Source organism: Mustela nivalis (genome assembly GCF_964662115.1).
Source record: "Mustela nivalis genome assembly, chromosome: 7".
Lineage (NCBI taxonomy): Eukaryota > Metazoa > Chordata > Mammalia > Carnivora > Mustelidae > Mustela > Mustela nivalis.
The window spans coordinates 62,504,611-62,523,464 of NC_139026.1; the positions used below are offsets into that span (position 1 = coordinate 62,504,611).

Here is an 18,854-nt window from a genome sequence, read left to right on the forward strand (position 1 = left end):
TTATACCTGTCAGAATATCTTCATCTAAAAATACAAAAAGGGTTAGAGAGGATGTGGAGAAAGAGGAACCCATGTGTACTCTTCTTGGGACTGTAAATCAGTGCGACCACTGTGAAAACGGTATTGAGATTCCTCAAAATATTAAAAATAGAATTACCATATGATCCAGTATTCTCACTACTTGATATTTATCCAAAGAAAACAAAAACACTTTTTCTACTTTATTTTAATAATAATTCTTTTTAAAGCCAGCAAGCAGCTACAGACACAACTGAAAGGAGACAGAAAAAAAGCGGGGGGGGAGATTAAAGACACATCCTTCATACACAATGAATACAGAGCTCTATTAGCATTCTCCCACCAACATGTCATGAGAGGCGTAGCTTTACACGTGCTCAGGAGTACTCTCTGTTATGTGCAGAGGACCAGACAGCATTCGGGGTAATGATGTCAAATCAAACATGTATTGGCACTGCTGAGTTCAGAGTCTAGAGTTTGGGCCCTTACTTCAGTGGGGCTTTGCAACCAGCTGTGCTGGATTCCATACGTGAAGTAGATAACAAACCCAATCAACATCCAGACACCAAGTGTGGCCCAGGTGACAGCTGACATCTGCATCATAAGGAGAACATTCACAAAGATGCTCAGAAGTGGAAGGAGAGGCATACAAGGGACCTTAAAGGGCAGGGGAGTGCAGCTCTGTGGCTGTCTCCAGATAACCCCAGTGATCCCAGTGATGAGCACCAGGAGCAGCACAACCACTGTGATCGGCACTGGGTCTCCAGAAAGCAGACTTGACCAGTGGACCAGCACCAGGCAGAGGAGAGTCAGCAGCAGAACAAGCAGTGAGGAGCAAACATAGACAACCCAGCCAGAGAGTGGAGTGGGGGTGGGGCCGCCTGGAAAAAAGAGTCCTTGTAGAGTCAGCTTCTCTGCTGCAGGTGCAGTCTCCTCCTGCCCCTGTGTTTGATTTCCCCCAATCTCCTGCATCTGCACTTCATTTTCCCCCTTTTTCCTCTCAGGCTGATACCTGACAATGAGAACACAAAAAGCCATCACAGAGTGAACTAGCAGGGTCACAATTGACACGAGGTGCAGAAGATCATCAAGTCTGAAGAAGAATGCTGTTATTGCTGCAATAATGCCCAAGATCACAATGATGAGCATATAGGTGGCAATATGGATTTTGGCACGGACAGGGAACAGGAGGCCATCCTTTGCCATCACATATATCAACTGAGCTTTGGAGAACATATAACCCAAGGGTCTGAGAGAAAGACTACAGAGGAATATCAAAGCTAGAGCGTAGTAGGCAGGGGCCCAGCCAATATGGAGAAAAGCCTCAGGCAAGGTACTCCCAGGTCGAATCTGGTAGTAAGGAACCATAAGTGTAAGGGATGCAGAGACACCAAAATACACCAAAACACAGATGAGCAGTGACATCACAATGCCCCTGGGGAGGGAACGCTGGTGATTCTGGGCTTTTTCAACTCTGGTGACAATGTTATTGAAACCTATAAATGCATAGAAACAGGTAGCTGATCCATGGAGAATCCCAGGAAAGCCAAAAGGCACAAATCCTCCAGAGCCCAGAGGGCCCAAGCTAGAGGTGCCATTGAGTTCATCCTTTCTGTAGTCTTCTTCTGTGAGCTTCCAGTTGTGCAGGTCCCCCTTAATGAAGCCAGAGATGATGACAAAACTGAGAATCAAAAGTCTCACCAATGTGACCACTTTGGTTAACAGTATCGAATCCCTAAACCTCAAAGTCAGGCATAGAGTGAGCAAAATCACAGGGACCCCAATAAAGAAGCCTAGATTCTTTACAAGGACCTGGGGAATATGCAATAAGATGTCTTCACTAATGGCCTGAGAGATCTGGTACCCAAACATATCAAAACCTAAAATCCAGGCCAGGAATATACTGGCTGTATCAGCAGAATAGGAGAAGATGAGGTTCCAGCCAGTGATGAAGGCCCAGATTTCACCTACAGTGACATAGGCGTAGAGATATGCAGAGCCAGAAAGGGGAATCTGGACACTAAGCTCTGCATAGCACAGTCCAGCCAACAATGAAGTTAGGCCGGCCACCAAAAAGCAGATCACAATGGATGGTCCTGTTTGATTACCAGCCACCTCACCAACCAGGATATACACACCTACACCCATTGTGAGGCCCACACCCAGGGCCACTAAATCCAGAGTGCTCAGGCTTCTGTCAGTGGCAGTCTTAGTCACTTCTTTCTCTAGCATTCGTCTGTGTACCAGCTTTTGACCGAATTTGTGAAGTGGCTGACACAGCCTTCTAGCTGGAATTGAAGAGGATTCCATATCAGAGATTAGAAGCAAGTTCAGGTTGCTGAGTTTCTCAGATCAGGTTCGGTGAGGCTGAATTAAGTGGAGTTGGGTTGGGGCTGCGGAGTTCCATCGCTCAGGCTTCCGGCTGCTGCTTCGTCTTTTTCTTATATGTGCTGTCGCTCTATACGCCTAAGTAAACAATAAGTATTTACTGAACAATGGCATTCACCAGTGCTCAGAAGTAATATGTCACCTGTTGCAGCCCAAGTATCACAGAAACTAAGACCAAAAGACATCAAAGAAAAATTAACTGGCAGGGTACCTGGGTGGCTCAGTCATTAACTGTCTGCCTTCAGCTCAGGTCATGATCCTGGGTCCTGGGATAGAGCCCCACATTGGGCTCCCTGCTCAGCAAGGTACCTGCTTCCTCCTCTCCCACTCTCCCTGCTTGTTTTTCCTCTCTTGCTGTCTCTCTGTCAAATAAAAAAATAAAATCTTAAAAAAAAAAAAAGAAAAATGAAAACCAACTGGCTTTTCCCCAGGAAGTGTCAAATACATTCTCCTGTTGTGCACATCACAGGACATAATTCTATTTGAGTTCATCTAAGTCAGGTAGGTTCATGTACTAATTAAGCTATAAGATACAACAGGGCATGAATATACTGTGCAGTTATTCATATACAGGATACGCATGGTACTTGAGCATGAATTATGACACATTAATTCACAGACTAGTGGACCTTGTTACAATAACAGAATCATTTTTTAAATATCATCTAAGTTTAGAATACAAATATTGCTCCACTGGTCTTAAAACCCTTACCCTAGGTCCCCTGGGTGGCTCAGTTGGTTAATCATTTGCCTTCGGCTCCAGTAGTGATCCCGAAGTCTTAGGATTAAGTCCTGCTTTGGGCTCCCTGCTTGGTGGGGAGTCTGTTTCCCCCTCTGCCTCTGCCTCTCTCTCTCTCTCTCTGTCTCTCATGAATGAATGAATAAATGAATGAATAAAATCTTTAAAGAAAGAAAACAAACCCTTACCCCAACATCAGATAGCCAAGGGTCAGGTGGCACTTTGCCACCCCTTTCTCCTCATTCTGCATCATCATTTAGCTGTATTGATGGCCAAGAATGTATAGTCTTCCCCTTCCCTTTATCCACTTGGCCCACAGGGGTGCTGTGAACAGAGATGAAGAGGAAGAAAGGTGCAGGGCCTTCATAACCACCTGCAAGAAGGAGAAGACCAGGCTATCTGGGAAGGAAATACTGGAGAAATGGTGGCAACAGCCAACCCAGGGTCCAGGACTGAGATGGGAGGAAAGCCAAGAAGGTAGTTTTGTGAATTCCAAAATTCAGTACCTCTCACCCAAATAATCCAGGCAAAATTCAAATTTTCATGTCCTCAGCCATGAGAGTGTGATCCAAAGGGGGAAAAATAAGTCATCTAGCTCAGAAGCTCATGACCAAAACAATTCCTTTGTTTCCTCCTCTCTGGGTTCCAGGAGAGAAGGTGAATTCACTTCTTTAGACAGTCTCCTCACTAGCCACACTGTGCTCTATACACACCCTGTAATGTCCGCTGCCAGGGTCCTGGAGAATCTGCCCTGTTCTGTGAGCTTGTATTAAAACATTCACTTGTAACTCCCTATTAATTTTTCAGATGGAGTTATCTTTAACTCATTCAAAACGTACTCTCAGTATGCCAAATATATTTTCTTAATGAAGGAACTGGCGTGAGAGTCCTTCTTCCCCCTCCTCTCCTGCTACATTCAAATGGTTTCCTCCTCAGGGGAGAAAGGGTCAGAACTAATAATTAACAGCCAAGCCCCACAAAGGAGTAGTGAAGAACAGAGAAAAGAAAGACACGCATCCCACACTGTCCTCCCTACTCATGCTTTGGTTTGAGAGAATTTTAAGAAATATTGTCAGAGGTTTTTAAAGATAGAAAGATCAAGTCAAAATTGAGAAGTCATCTCTATAGTGATCAAAAGGAACCCTTGAGTTATGGGTCAGACCTTCTGTCTACTAATCCATCTCTCCAGACTCCTTATTTGCCACTTACCAGCTCCAATGTTATGATTTACCAACAATAATGTATGAGAGATAAGGAGAGCCAATTCTTCACTCACGGAACCTGTCTATACTAATAAATGTTATTAAAATGTCCCCTACCAACCCCCAGGCTTCAAACTCTTCAATGGTTCCCCACTGCCTTTCCTTCATAGTCCCTCCTTCCTTCATAATATGACTTGAGCTAATTTCTCTAGCCTCATCCCCTCCCCAGTTCCTGCTCCAGCTGCAAATTTCTACACTCACCCTGAACCCTTGCCTTTTGGCCCCTTCATGTAGCCAAACCCCACTTCTCTGTCCGTTCCCAACTTAGAAGTTGGGAAATCTCCCCTTACCCTTATGTTGCCCTTCCAATGTGCTCTCATAGCACCTGACTCCCCCCATGTGCCATTGATACTAAGGTATCTAAATTCCAAGCCAGCTGCTCATCTCCTCCATCAGACTGATGAAGATACTCATAAGTATTTGTTAACCAAATGACTACACTGAGAAGGGAAACCCAAAAGAGCACACAATCTAGAATTCTTATGTACTTGAATTTGAAATACATATTTCGTAGCCAAGCACCTTTTATAATACTGGCTTAGGTAAAGATACAGATGGTATCACCTTCCTTGAAGAAGGCAATCAAAACAAAAAATTTGAGTGGAAAACCTTGACTACACATCATTCATGGCAGCTATAAGCCACACATAAGTGATAAAGAATTGCTTCCTTTTGAGGACGCTTGTTTTAAAAATAGGAGAATGTCTTGGGTTATAGGCAACTAATAACTTATACCAAGTTAGAGAAACTTCCTGTTCAGGCCCTATAATCCAGGCAGGATGTCCTTAGGCAGAGGTTCTCACTTTGGGGGGCAGAGGGAGGCATAACGAAGACACCTGGGGACATTTTCAAACTTCAGATCCTCTCCCTAGGAGATTCTTGTCCACTAACCCTGCACTACCCATGACTGCTCTAAACCACACAAGTGACAAGAAACTGTCCTCAAGTTCAAGGGGAAGAGATTCTAGAAGTTTCCTTTACAGGAAGGCAGCACAGTTGACTCGTTAGGAGTAATGCTGTTCAGGTAGACTGTTCAGGTTCAAATTGCACCTCAACATACCATCTGGTGACTCTGGACTAATTAGTTCTCCTCTTGGGGCTTTAGTTTCCACAGTAGTTGAATAGTCAAGTAAATATCAACTAGGATAGTTGTGAGGAGTAAGTGAAATGATGCCTGCAAAGTTCTTATTTCAGTGTGTAGCAAACAATATGGACTTAATATAACTTACCTAATATTTAATATTGAAATCTGATCCAAAGTCCCCCAAAGTTGATAATACTTAGTTTTTATAAATGTTTAGCTTCAAAATCATCCACTAAACAGTCAATCCTGTTAGCCCTCATGAGACAATGAAATTATTAATTAATTAAATAATTAATCATATATTCCATATAATTTTCCCTGAAATTCAAAGGACTGTAACTGGATACCTTCAAACATGCTGGTCCTAAATATGTGGGGGTCCTAGGCTCACCGAGTTAGACCAGGAATTAAAAAATGCAAGGCTCAAATACAATGATGATGATGATGATGATGATGGTAATAGTCTCTTTGCCTGCAGATGCCTCATCTTATTTCTGGAACAGGTAGTGCTGGGTACTATAGATGTAAGAATAATGAACACTATGGCAGAATTCTGCATGTGAGGTCCTGGCCCTTCCTCATGACTACATGAACTCGGGAGTTTGCTCACTCTCTCTAAGCTTCGGTCTCCTCATCCTCAAGGGACCTCACCTGACCTCCTTCATTGGAGTGTCACTTGGGCACCATCCTGAAGCACTAACCCAGTGGAATTAAGAATGCACACACCCTCCCACCCTGCAATCCCTCTCTGATGTGCACACTCTAAAAAGACTCTCTCCTGAGTCCATAAGGAGCCCATGTGAGCACATTCATCACACAGGATTGTTTGTGGTGGCTGGAAATGGGAGCTGTGCCAGCAACTATTTCTAGAGGAATATATAAGTAAAATGTGCCATGTGTGCACAATGAAATGCTACACAGCATAAGAGATAATAAAGCAGATTTACAGACGGCAATTTGGGTAGATCTCAGAAACTATATTAGGTAGCAAAAATAAAGATGGAATGCCTTTTCTTTTTTTTTTTTTTCTTAGATTTTATTTATTTATTTATTTGAGAGAAAGCATGAGTGTTGGGAGGGACCAAGGGAGAGAGAGGAGTAGATTTCCCACTGAGCAAAGAGCCAAGTGGACACTCGGGGCTCCATCTGAGGTCCCTGGGATCATGACCTGAGCTGAAGGCAGGTGCTTGACATACTGAGCCACCCAGGCAACCCTAGCACAATGCCTTTTGTGTATATTTAAAAGACAACCAAAAAAATTGTATATTTGTCACAGATACATATATATCTGTTAAAATGTCAGGATATACCTCTGTTCATTTTCTTCCACTGGTTTCCCTTTTCATTCAGAGTACAGCTGAAGTGTGTATTTACAATGACCTACGAAGTCCTACAGTATTTGTCACTGACCCTGATACCACTTAACTTTTGTTTCTCTCTCTTCCTACTCATTTCTCTCTAGGCACTGGCTTTCTAACCATTCTGGCCTCACATACCAGGTAAGACCCTACCTCAGGGCCTTTGCACTGGCTGTCCTCTATAAATGGATCACTTCTGGCTCAGGTAGGCACATGGTTGCTCTCTTAACTGAATTTGGTAAATTAGCAGGATTATTCAGGCCTTCCTGAATCATCACACACACACAACTACAATCTGTTCCTAACCACAGAAAACATACCTGATCCCCAGACCTTCTTTTTTTCCCCCTAGTACTTATCACTATTTAAGATACTGTATGTTTTACTTATTTCTTCATGGTTTGTCTCACTGAAAAAGATTGTAGGTTCCAAGAGGCAGGGAGCTTTTTTCCCCCCCCCACTCTTTTGCTCCTGGCTGTATTTCCCATACCTACAATTGTGCCTGACACATAGTCATCACAGTATTTGTTGAATGGGTGAGAATATCTAACTACTCATAGAGAGCATGGACTGGAAGAGCATTTGTTAAATACATTAAAGCAAGTGTCTCCAGTGAGAAGAGGGAATGAGAATAGAGATAAGGATGAAGGGGAAAATAAAATGCACTAAAAAGGGGCCTGACCAGAAGTGATGGTGCAAACATGCCATGACTGATGGAGGGACTGACTCCACTCTGTGCACTGCAGGCCCAACATGGGAATTTTGGGAGATAATGTGAGAGGACCTGGTACAAAGCCTGTAAATGGTAGACATTCAGTAGATTTAATGGGAAGGGGAACCGGAATCCTGTGTTGGTCAGGATATGGAGAATACAAAGAAGGAATACCAGCCAGTAAGAGAATTCACAACAAGAGAAGATGGGGCACCCCCCCTACTAGTTCCCTCTGAGCCCATTTCCCTTTTCCCAATTCCTCTTTCGCCATCAGGCCTTTTGACTGTCTTTGGAGAATCCTGTAGTTGGCACAAAGGATGCTTTTGCCGTGTTTCTCTCTCTGGGGAACCATCCCCAGCCATCTCCCTCCCAACAAAGATACAACAGTGGTTCCTAACATTTGTTGAATCACAGACACCTCTGAGGTTGGTCATCTCAGGGAAAAAAAAAAGTCATACACTCTACTGAAATCCATCCATGGACCCTGAGCAGATTTCTCAGAGGAGGATCATCTGAATGTCAGAGTTGGGTGGAGGGGGGCGGGTAATGATTGATAATTGTTTTTCTCAGCTGTGTTGTGCAGGGTGGTCTTTGTGTTCTTCCCATCTTTACTGAAGATGAGGGAAAGTGGACCTACAGACCAAGTATGAAAATACTAGAGAAACGGCCCAAAGAACAAAACATCTGGGAATTAAATAATATTTTATGACTCCAACAGAAGCAGGCAGAACAAATTAAAAAGCAGACTTACAGAAAAGAAAGCAAAGCCATGATTGTGAATCCTGAGAGAGCCTACCACAAATCCAACTTATAATAACACAGGAAAACATTGTCCTTCAATGTGATATTCAGAAATGCCCAATCTCTTTGCAATAATCAGTGATAATTTCAATAGATTCTATTCAGTCCAGACTCTCTGATCTAGTGGTCATAGCCCCATCCCAATTCTCTCCCTGCCCTCAGGCTCACCTCCTTCCCGACTCAGCTCCTCACATCCTAACTTACCCTTCTTGTGAAGCCTTTGGCCTGGGTAATTTACCTGCTCTTCTAGGAATGCCCCCTTCACACCTTTCTGTCTAATCTTAACCATCCAGCTCTTCTCAACCATATTCTACAACATTTTCCCCTACTTCTAGGAAGGTTTTCCTAAGTCATCCTGACTGACCACCAATTACAACATGTAACTGATCCTCAGTTGAGAAATTTTCCCTTTCTGACTGCTGGTGTCCTGGGTGTGTCACTTAAATTCAGGATCTATATACCTCCTCCTTCTGAATTCCATACTCTCATCCCCAACCTTCACTACCGTGGACAAGGATCGTTCATAAAAGTAGAAAGCAATCCAAAGAAGCATTTAGAACAGAGAAAATGAATATTCAGGTGTATCGACTGACCATATATCTTGAGATTCCTAGAAGAGGTATTATTTTGTTTTCTCCTGTTTTTTTTTTTTTTGTGGTGTTTGTTTGTTTTTTTCTTTTTTGTTTGTTTTGTTTGTTTCTTAAGAAGCAGAGAAAAGACCAAACAGAGGTGAAACAGGAGACTAAAACATGTACACCATGTATTTCAGGAGCATTTCCTGGGGAAGTTTCCTAATGGGGCCCTGGGTCTATGAATCTCAGTTTCATTAGTAAATGATCTCTCCCAAAGGAAGTGCTTATTCAGGGGCTGTGCTTAAAAAAATGCAGAGTGTGCTGAGTGAAATAAATCAAGCAGAGAGAGTCAATTATCATATGGTTTCGCTTATTTGTGGAGCATAAGGAATAACATGGAGGACACGGGGAGATGGAGAGGAGAAGTGAGTTGGGGGAAATCGGAGGGGGAGACAAACCATGAGAGATTGTGGACTCTGAGAAATAAATTGAGGGTTTTGGAGGGGAGGGAGTTGGGAGGCTGGGTGAGCCTGGTTGTGGATATTATGGAGGGCACGTATTGCATGGAGCACTGAGTGTAGTGGACAAACAATGAATTCTGGAACACTGAAAAGAAATTTAAAAAAATAAATATATATATTTTTTAAATACAGAAGGGTTCAGGGAACATGAAGCCAGCTTGTATGAATTCTATAATGGCTGCTGCTCCCCCTCCCTCCTTTCTTCACTCTGTGTTTCTCTGTGTCTAAGCTCCTTCCAAACTCCAAAACAAAAGTCCATTCCATGTTGCCCAGAAGAACACCTGTCAGGTTCAACAATCCATCCATAAAATTGGATGCTATCTTTCTTTCCCAGCCAGCCTCACCCACTCTCCATTGTCCTGGAGGTCATTGTGTTCACTCCTCCATCTCTAGGAAGGCTACTATCCTTTTCAAAACATTTCTCCAAGGCACTAAGTTCCATGGCTACCCTGGTAGGGAGTTAACACTCCTACCATCAGGAAGTTGGCCTTGTAGCTCCTCCTGAATAGTTTCAAAGGTAGTTTGGACGCCAGTTGTTTTGCTAGAAGCTTTAGAAAGACTTGAGAAAGAGGCTAATGAGGCTATTCAATAATTATTTTCAAGTTCCCAAAGTTAAAGAGAAGTGGAAATTAAATGAAACATCTCCAGAGATTATAGAAATCCCTTTGTATCCAAGCACTGCTCTTTCCTGATTCCCAAAATATACCAATGATCTCATTTTCCTTAAAATTTCAGACCATGAGGGTAGGAGAAGAATAAATGAAACAAGATGGGATTGGGAGGGAGACAAAGCATAAGTGACTCTTAATCTCACAAAACAAACTGAGGGTTGCTGGGGGGATGGGGGTTGGGAGAAGGGGGTGGGGTTATGGACATTGGGGAGGGTATGTGCTTTGGTGATTGCTGTGAAGTGTGTAAACCTGGCGATTCACAGACCTGTACCCCTGGGGATAAAAATATATGTTTATAAAAAATTTAAAAAAAATTTTCAAACAATGAAGCTCCAGAAGCAATCAAATCAGTGGCTTCCAAACAAGTATAGGGTCTTTTGAATAGCTGAGCTTCCCCAGAGTTTCTTTTTTCTTTTTTTTTTTTTTTTTTTTTTTTTTTTCAGATTTTATTTGCTTATTTGACAGAGAGAGATCACAAGTAGTCAGAGAGGCAGGCAGAGAGAGAGAGGGAAGCAATCTCCCCACCAAGCAGAGAGCCCGATGCGGGACTCGATCCCAGGACCCCGAGATCATGACCCGAGCCGAAGGCAGCGGCTCAACCCACTGAGCCACCCAGGCACCCTTCCCCAGAGTTTCTGAAGCCCTAATTCAAGCATCCTTGAACCTCTGGTAGGGGGAAATCAGAAATATGAGAGTACAGGCTTTGAGTTCAGGGTGAGAGCTTCGAATTATAGTAAGTATGGTGCATGCATATGCCAACACTTCTTTAGTGGAAACAGGTCAGAATACATATGAAAAGGTAAAGAGAACAAAAGCCACCATAGGGCCACTGGGTGACTCAGTCATTAAGCATCTTCCTTCTGGTCAGATCATGATCCCAAGGTCCTGTAATCAAGCCCCACATTGGGCTCCCTGCTCAGCGGGAAGCCTGCTTCTCCCTCTTCGACTCCCCCTGCTTGTGTTTCCTCTTTCACTGTCTCTCTGTCAAATAAACAAATAAATAAATAAACTCTTGAAAAAAAAAATAACTGCTGAAGAAAAAAAAAAAAAAAAAGCCACCATGAAAACCGGGGCTGTGTATCTCATATCCAAGGGTAGAAAAAATTATCCAACAAAATCAAATGAAAAATGGAATCTTCACATTTTCTCTTTCTGTTTGCTTCTCTAGAAGTCTGTGTCCAATCAGGGTCATTTATTTATTCATTCAACAAATGTATTGGCCCTATTTATTCAGTACTATAGATAAAGCAGCAGAAAAAAACCACAAAAATCCCTCCACTCAAGTTACTTACATTCCTGCAGTAGGAAAGCAAACAAAAAACAAAAAAGTAATAGAAATATATATTGTGCTAGATTTGCAGCTAGTGCTGTAGAAAAAATGAAAGTAAGAAAAGGTTAGTATATCCTCAGAGTGGGTTTTATGATTTTAAAATGTGTTGTTCAAGACAGCCTCATGCTCACACTCTTGTGCAGCCCTCATGACCATCCATCTCCAGAACTTGTTCATCTTCCTCAGCTGAAGCTTTGTACTCATTAAACAGTAACTCCCCATTCTTCCCTCCCCACAACCCCTGACATCCACCATTCTACTTCGTCTTTATCAATCTGACTGCTCTAGGTGCCTTATAAGTGAAATCCTATAATATGTCCTTTTGTGACTGGCTTATTTCACTTAGCATAATGTTTTCAAGGTTCATCCATGTTGTAGCAGATGTCAAAATGTCCTTCCTGTCTAAGGATGAATAATATTACATTCTCTGTATGTCCTCCATCTTGTTTATCCATTTATCCACTGATAGGCATGTGGGTTGTTTCACAGATTAGCTATTGTGCAAAATGCTGTTATGAATATGGGTGTACAAATATCTTATGGAGTCCTTGCTTTCAAATACTTGGAATATATATCCAGAAGTAGGATTGCTAGATCACATGAAAGAAGTATATTTAATTTTTTGAGAAATTACCATACTGTTTTCCACAGTGGCTGTACCATTTTACATTCCCACCAGCAATGCACAAGTATCCCAATTTCTCCGCATCCTCATCAACGCTCATGTTCCTTCATTTGGGGTTTTGTTTTGTTTTGTTTTTGATAGGGGCCATCCTAATGGGTGTAAAGTGGTATTTGGCTAGTTTTGTGGAATAACACAGTGAATGAGGGGGAAGCAGTAGGGGATGAGGACAGAGAGAAAGCAGGAAGCCAGATCCTTCACTTAGGGTCTGAGAGTCACTGGGAGGACTTCGGCCATTACATTTGGTGTGATGGAAATCCTAAAAAAAAGTGATAGGTTCACATGTTTTCTATCAATTTTCATGTTCTCAGAGCTAGATATTGGGCTCTCAAACTAAGGAAAGGACTCCTCCCAAGTTTGAAAATAGGGCGTGGAGACAGGTTTTACAGATCCCTCAATAGATAGTGCTTCTGACAACACATTGAGGGCTGAACAAGCTTCCATCTGTCTCCCTCTCCACATGCCAAAGAGGAGATGCCATACAGCCACCCATGGGGGAGTGACATGATGGGCTGTTTTCACTGAAACTGTTTGGTTTATGAATAAACTCTGGGCAGACTTCACAGGTTGCCTCAAGTCATAGTCCCCAACTCATTTCCCATCTCTGTGGGCTCTTTGCACAAGTCCTGGGTTACTTTTAACCCTTCAAACATGTATAATAAAAATGGGGGTAAGATCTAGAAGAAGGCTGCTCTTCCTCCTCTCCTCAAAAAATGAATAGACCTAAAAAAAAAAAAATGAATAGATCTAAGGGGCAGGGAAAGTCTTAGGTCATCCATCCATGTGTTCATTCAATAAATACTATGCACCTTCCAAATGCCAGTGCTAGTGCTTGATGCTACAGGCACAATGGGGAGGAAAAAGGCCGGTTCCCTGCCTCCATGGTACTCATTGTTGTTAACATATTCTCATAAAATTCCTGCCAAAAATGTGTGAGCTGCAATCTAGTGATAAAAACAATCACTTTACAAAACAACTTTCTACATAAAGTTGACTTTCTATAAAACAACTGACCTACGCTGTTCAAAACTGTCAATGTCAAGAATGGCAGGTTGAGGGCCCCTGGGTGACTCAGTTGGTTAAGTGACTGCCTTCAGCTCCGATCATGATCCTGGAGTCCTGGGACTGAGTCCCATATCAGGCTCCCTGATCCATGGGGAGTCTGCTTCTCCCTCTGACCTCCCCTCTCATACTCTCTCACTTTCTCTCTCAAATAAATAAATAAAATTAAAAAAAAAAAAAAAAGAATGGCAGGTTGAGGATCTGTTGCAGATTAAAGGAGAATAAAGAGGACAATGAGATACAATGCAGAGCCCTGGACTGTACCTGAATCAGGGAGAGATATTTCAGGATTTAAAAAAAATTGGAAAATTAACAAACTTTGAATATGGACCATATTTCATAACTATATGCTCACACATAACAAATATTGGAAAAACCAAACAAATATGGCAAAATATTAACAACTGATCAATCCTGGGGGGAATAAATGGGTATTAATTGTGCTACCCTTAAAACAGAGTTTTGATATTTTTCAAACTAAAAATGGAGTAGGAAAATAAGAATGTCCCTTTTGTAAAGGTTATAGATTCTCCTTCCCTGAATTCTCTTTATAAACAAGCTTGCCATCACTTTTGGTTAGAACAAAATCCCACCCAACATAATCTCACCCCAAATCAGGGACTTTAGATCAGAGTGGGTGGGAAAATAGAACTCCTTTGTTTTTGATTTACAACCAAAATTGTCAGCAAAATTCCCTGAAAACCACAACACTGGCTCATGTTATTATGGTCATAAAAACTTCATACTCTTACTGTCATTTTGTGGAACTAACACAAACTAATAAACCAATAGGCCTGAACTCTAAGAGGCATTGGAGAACATGAGCAGAGGCTGGAAGCAGAGAAAAATGTTATCTGGCAAATAGGGAGTACAAATATATGTGCAAGACTTAGAGCTATGGACAGAGGGGTTAAAGAGAAAGAATTTAATAAGTTACAAGTAATGCACAGATGTGATTTCATTGAACCCCCATAACAACCCAGTGAAATAGTATTATTTTTCCACTTTATAGACTGAGAGGTTAGACAACTGTCCCAAGTTCATACAGCTAGTATAAAGAAAAGATGGACTTTCAGCCTGGTTCTTTCTTACTTCAAAGACCATGTTCTTTCTCCTGTGGCACTCTACCTCCACGAAAAGTCAAGACTCTAGGGCATGACTATTAGAGGAGTATTTGAGCCAGTTCTTATCTTTCTTTCCTGATAGCCCTCTGCTGATGTTTTACTTCCAAAATACATACTGATGTGCCAGAGCTGTAAGTCCTGGGACCATTAAATATGAAAGTTCTATCTAAACAGTGTCCTACTAAAATCCAAAACCTAATCTAGGGCCAAAATATCTCTGGACTATCTTTTAATTTTTTAATTTAAATTCAATTATCCAACATGTAGTACATCATTAGTTTTATCAGTTGTGTATAACAGCCAGTGCTCATTACATCATGTACCCTCCTTAATGTCCACCACCCAATTACCCCACCCCCTCATCCACCTCCCCTCTAGCAATCCTCAGTTATTTCCTATAGGTAAGTGTCATGGTTTTTCTCCCTCTCTGTTACTTCCCATTCAGTTTCCCCCCCTTTCCTTATGATCCTCTGCACTGTTTCTTATATTCCACATATGAGTGAACCCATATGACAACTGTCTTTCTCTTATTGACTTATTTTTCTCAGCACAATACTCTTCAGTTTCATCCACATCTATGTAAATGGCAAGTATTCATCTTTTCCGACAGCTGAATAATATATTGCAAATGTACCACATCCTCTTTATTCATCCATCTGTCAATGGACATCTGTACTTTTTTCATAGTTTGGCTATTGTGGACATTTCTGCTATAAACATTGAGGTATAGCTGGCCCTTCAGATCACTATATTTGTATCTTTGCGGTAAATACCTAGTAGTGCAATTTCTGGGTCATAGGGTAGCTCTATTTTTAACTTCTTGAGATATCTCCACACTGTTTACCAGAGTGGCTATACCAGCTTACAATCCCACCAACTGTGCAAGAGGCTTCTGCTTTCTCCACATCTTTGCCAATGTTAGTTGTTTCTTGTCTTGCTAATTTTAGCCATTCTGACAGGTTGTGAGGTGGTATCTCATTGTGGTTTTGACTATCCTTTTAGATGCCGAGAGAGATTCCAAAGGATTCCTGTACCTATGCCAATAGTTCCCACATATGGTTTTACAGCTAATTGTAATTCTTCCCTGCAACTTTAGCTTGTCTCCTTTTGCTTGGCTTTTAGTAGAAATAGAGGATAATCAATCTCTAGAGGCCAAATATAAGTCATTCTCCCAAACTTCCTTTCATTATCCTATTGTTTCTACATTCTATTTCAAATATGTTCTAGTCACTGCTTCAGATTTAAGAAGAAAAAGAACCATGTTCAGTGCAGTTAGAATGTGCTAGAGGGAAAAAAAAATTGAAACCTTGATTCACTGCACAAAGGAAGGTGGGGTTGGAGCAGACATTTTCTAAAATGTGAGTCCAATAGTGGGAAGATAGTTTCAATTTCCCTGAAAATCTAAATACCTCCTGGTTTGGTCTTCCCAAACCTCAGCAACCCATGGCTTCCAGATGGTACTGGCACACATCATTAGTGAACATCTGTCACAAAAGACAGCCCAGCTGGAACAAAAGAGGATAGGAAGGCAGATGGTACCAGTTGAATGAGGGTAGTTTAACAAAACATCTTTTTAAGCTTCCTATTTTACTTGGCCATTTGCGCCCCAGACATGGCTGCCAATCAGGAGCAAATGGAAATGTTTCCGAGAAAATAGCAATCTCCTCTCTGTGCCTAATCCAGAAGAACCTATATCAGAAAAATTCCAGCTTACCAGTCACTCCAAAATGTGATACCACATCCCACAGCTATAGCATCAGAGTAAAGCTGGTAAATAGATTTCAGCTATGTCAAATTGATCATTCTGGCTTGACTATTGTTGACAACCAGAGTTTACCTAGTAGAATATATAAGATAGGTACTAGTGTTCTGCATTTTGACCAATATCTGTGATCAACTCTAAGCTTACAGCACCTAGGGCATTGTTAGTATTTCTTAATCAAAGATGGAAAAAAGCACTAAGAACAATGGGTATCAGGAATCAGTAAGACATCTTTGTCTATTTTTTAATCTCCTCATTATTTTTTTAAAGTTATTAATGAACATGTACTTGAGATAAGAAATAATTGGTATTCTGAACACAGTATTAGCATAGGAAGATCAACAGAGAAGATAAAGGATTGCCTCTATATTTTGGTTTCAAAAAGAAGAAAATCACAAATATGTCCAGAAATGAGAGGACTGACAAAGCTGCTTTTATGAATCCTAATTTTAATCAGGGAAATTGCATAATAATTTGGAATAAATCTAAGAAATTCTGATTGAACTCATTGGTTTCAGATATTTGGGGGTCACCAACCTAGCCCTCAATTCAATTCAAATGAAGTCATATAGACATTTTGCACCTTGTTCACACTAGACATCTATAATTCCTATAGTTTGCAAGCTCTGGATATCCAGGTCCAGCCTCCTACCATGCTCCTTGGTCCACCCCTCTGGTCCATAAATTTGGTAACTCTAAACAATGAGATCCTCTCAGCTCTCACTCAGATTTACCCAGCAGCCATTACAGAATGCTGCCCTTGAAGCAGGAAAAAGCCCTAAATCAAATTCTTTTTGATCACTACATTGCACCACATAACTGAAATGTGAGTGCTGTCTCCTTCTGGAAAATGACACTTTCCTCAGGTCCTAAAAAGACATACAAATGCAGACATGGACACACACACACACACACACACACACACACGTACTCACAACCAGACCTGTTCTCTTTAAACCCAACTTCTTTTTTTTAAGTAATTTTAAAAAGATTTTATTTATTCATTTGACAGAGTGAGAGAACAAGCACAAATGGGGAGGGGCAGAGGGAGAAGGAGAAGCAGCCTCCCCACTGAGCAGGGAGCCTGATGTGGGATTTGATCCCAGCACCTTGGGATCATGACCTGAGCCAAAGGCAGATGTTTAACTGACTGAACGACCCAGGGGCCTCTAAATCCAAACTTCTAAGATTGTATTTCTAAATCTTCTCACTATTCTTCTACCACTAACTCCTACCACTAACTTTTCTGTGGCTCCTGCTCAAACAGGACAAATCTTTCCCCACACATGCACATCTTGCTGGTATCAACATCAGCTCTCACACAGACTGTCCCTCCCTACCTAGAACCTGCTCTCTTTCTAAACCCTGTGTGATATGACTCTCCTTCTGGAAGTGTTGGTCATGCCTACAGATAAATATCTGATCTCTCCAGTATGCTCTCCTTGTCCCCCACTCTCCCCTTATTAAGGTCCACTGGTAAACTCACTGTCCTAGAACTCAGCACTGGGAAAACACCCAGTTAGGGGAAAGGGCAGAAGTAGTAGGTGATGAGCTGGCGCCTAGGAGCAGAGCTTCTGTCTGATGACACTCTCAGCTTGCCTTTCCTTTCCCAGCAGAAGCCCGAGGTAAAAAGAGTTAACTGGCCACAGCCAAGGAAGTACCCCAGGATGTACAGCCCAGTTTGGCGAAGCCAGAGTCTGACACAGGAACTGAGGTCAAGTCTCTTTCCCCACAATGAAGGGAAGGTACAAAGGAAGTAACTCAAGTCAGCCAATTATGGTTTGCTCCAGTGTCATCTCCTTGATGTGAAACAGCTGAAGAGACAACACAGAATTTTATTACTTTCCCTGCTTTACTTCATTTGGAAAATAAGTCACCTAATGCTTTGACATCAGGCAACACGACAGGACACTCAAACTGCAATAACTACATGTAAGGATAGCTTGCAGAAGGGAGGAGCGTACGATAGTCAATTGATTGAAGGGTGTGTGGAATAGGATTTCACTTGTTTCAGGATGATAGGGGACTGAGTATCCATGAAGTGCCCTTATATTGTAAGCTCTCAGAGAAAAGAATTTTCTCTATTGTTATCATTTTTTAGATACTGTCTGTAAATAACTATACAGATGGGTCTGGTGTAGTTTAGGTTGGGTCTAAAGTGAGAAACTGGATTGTACCTCAAGTTGAAACCACAAAGCATTTCTAAATGAGAAAGAATAAATCCAATCTAGACTAAATCCAATCCAAATTCCAAGTAAGAAAATTCCAACATGGCTCTGATTCTTTGCGCAAAAGAACTCAATCAAATACAACATTTTTCTCCCCCTAAATTATCAACACCACCACCATTATACCCAAATCATCACTCACTCAGTTATGCACAGTGCAAATAGAAAATTCTCCCTCCTGGGAAGGAGTGGAATGTATAATTAAGGGAATTTCATGAACACCCCTGAAGCTGCCAAACTAAATAAAAGATACATAAACTATGAACCAAGAAGGGTATTCCTCAATCAGAAATGAACAGTCAAGGCAAGGGCATGTCAAAATCCCAGATGACTTCCTAGTTGATGGAAGGTAGGAGTAGGAAGGACCTCATATTCCAGTGCTGGTAAGACTAGCGAGTATCTTCTCTGTACTCTGCTCTGGTCAGTCTGATAAGGCTGCATGATAGGTGAGGAATTATCCCATCTTGGCATTGTGTATAACTGTTTCCCAGGAAAACATCAATTCAAGCTACATCTTCAGTTTGAGCCATGATCCAATAA

At 41.6% G+C, this 18,854-nt stretch overlaps 1 pseudogene across 3 annotated transcripts in view; it reads right to left on the reverse strand.

Annotated features, from left to right (window-relative positions):
• Positions 1–206: 206 nt before the first annotated feature.
• The window catches only part of LOC309869456 (cationic amino acid transporter 3 pseudogene), a 180,784-nt pseudogene continuing 162,136 nt past the window's right edge, over positions 207–18,854 (reverse strand). For 2 of the 3 annotated variants that reach the window (XR_014316492.1, XR_014316493.1), the window contains one exon: positions 207–2,484. The product of XR_014316492.1 is annotated as a cationic amino acid transporter 3 pseudogene (transcript). Of the gene's footprint in view, positions 2,485–3,118; positions 3,263–18,854 lie in introns of those variants that run through there. The other variant, XR_014316494.1, reaches the window with a different exon arrangement.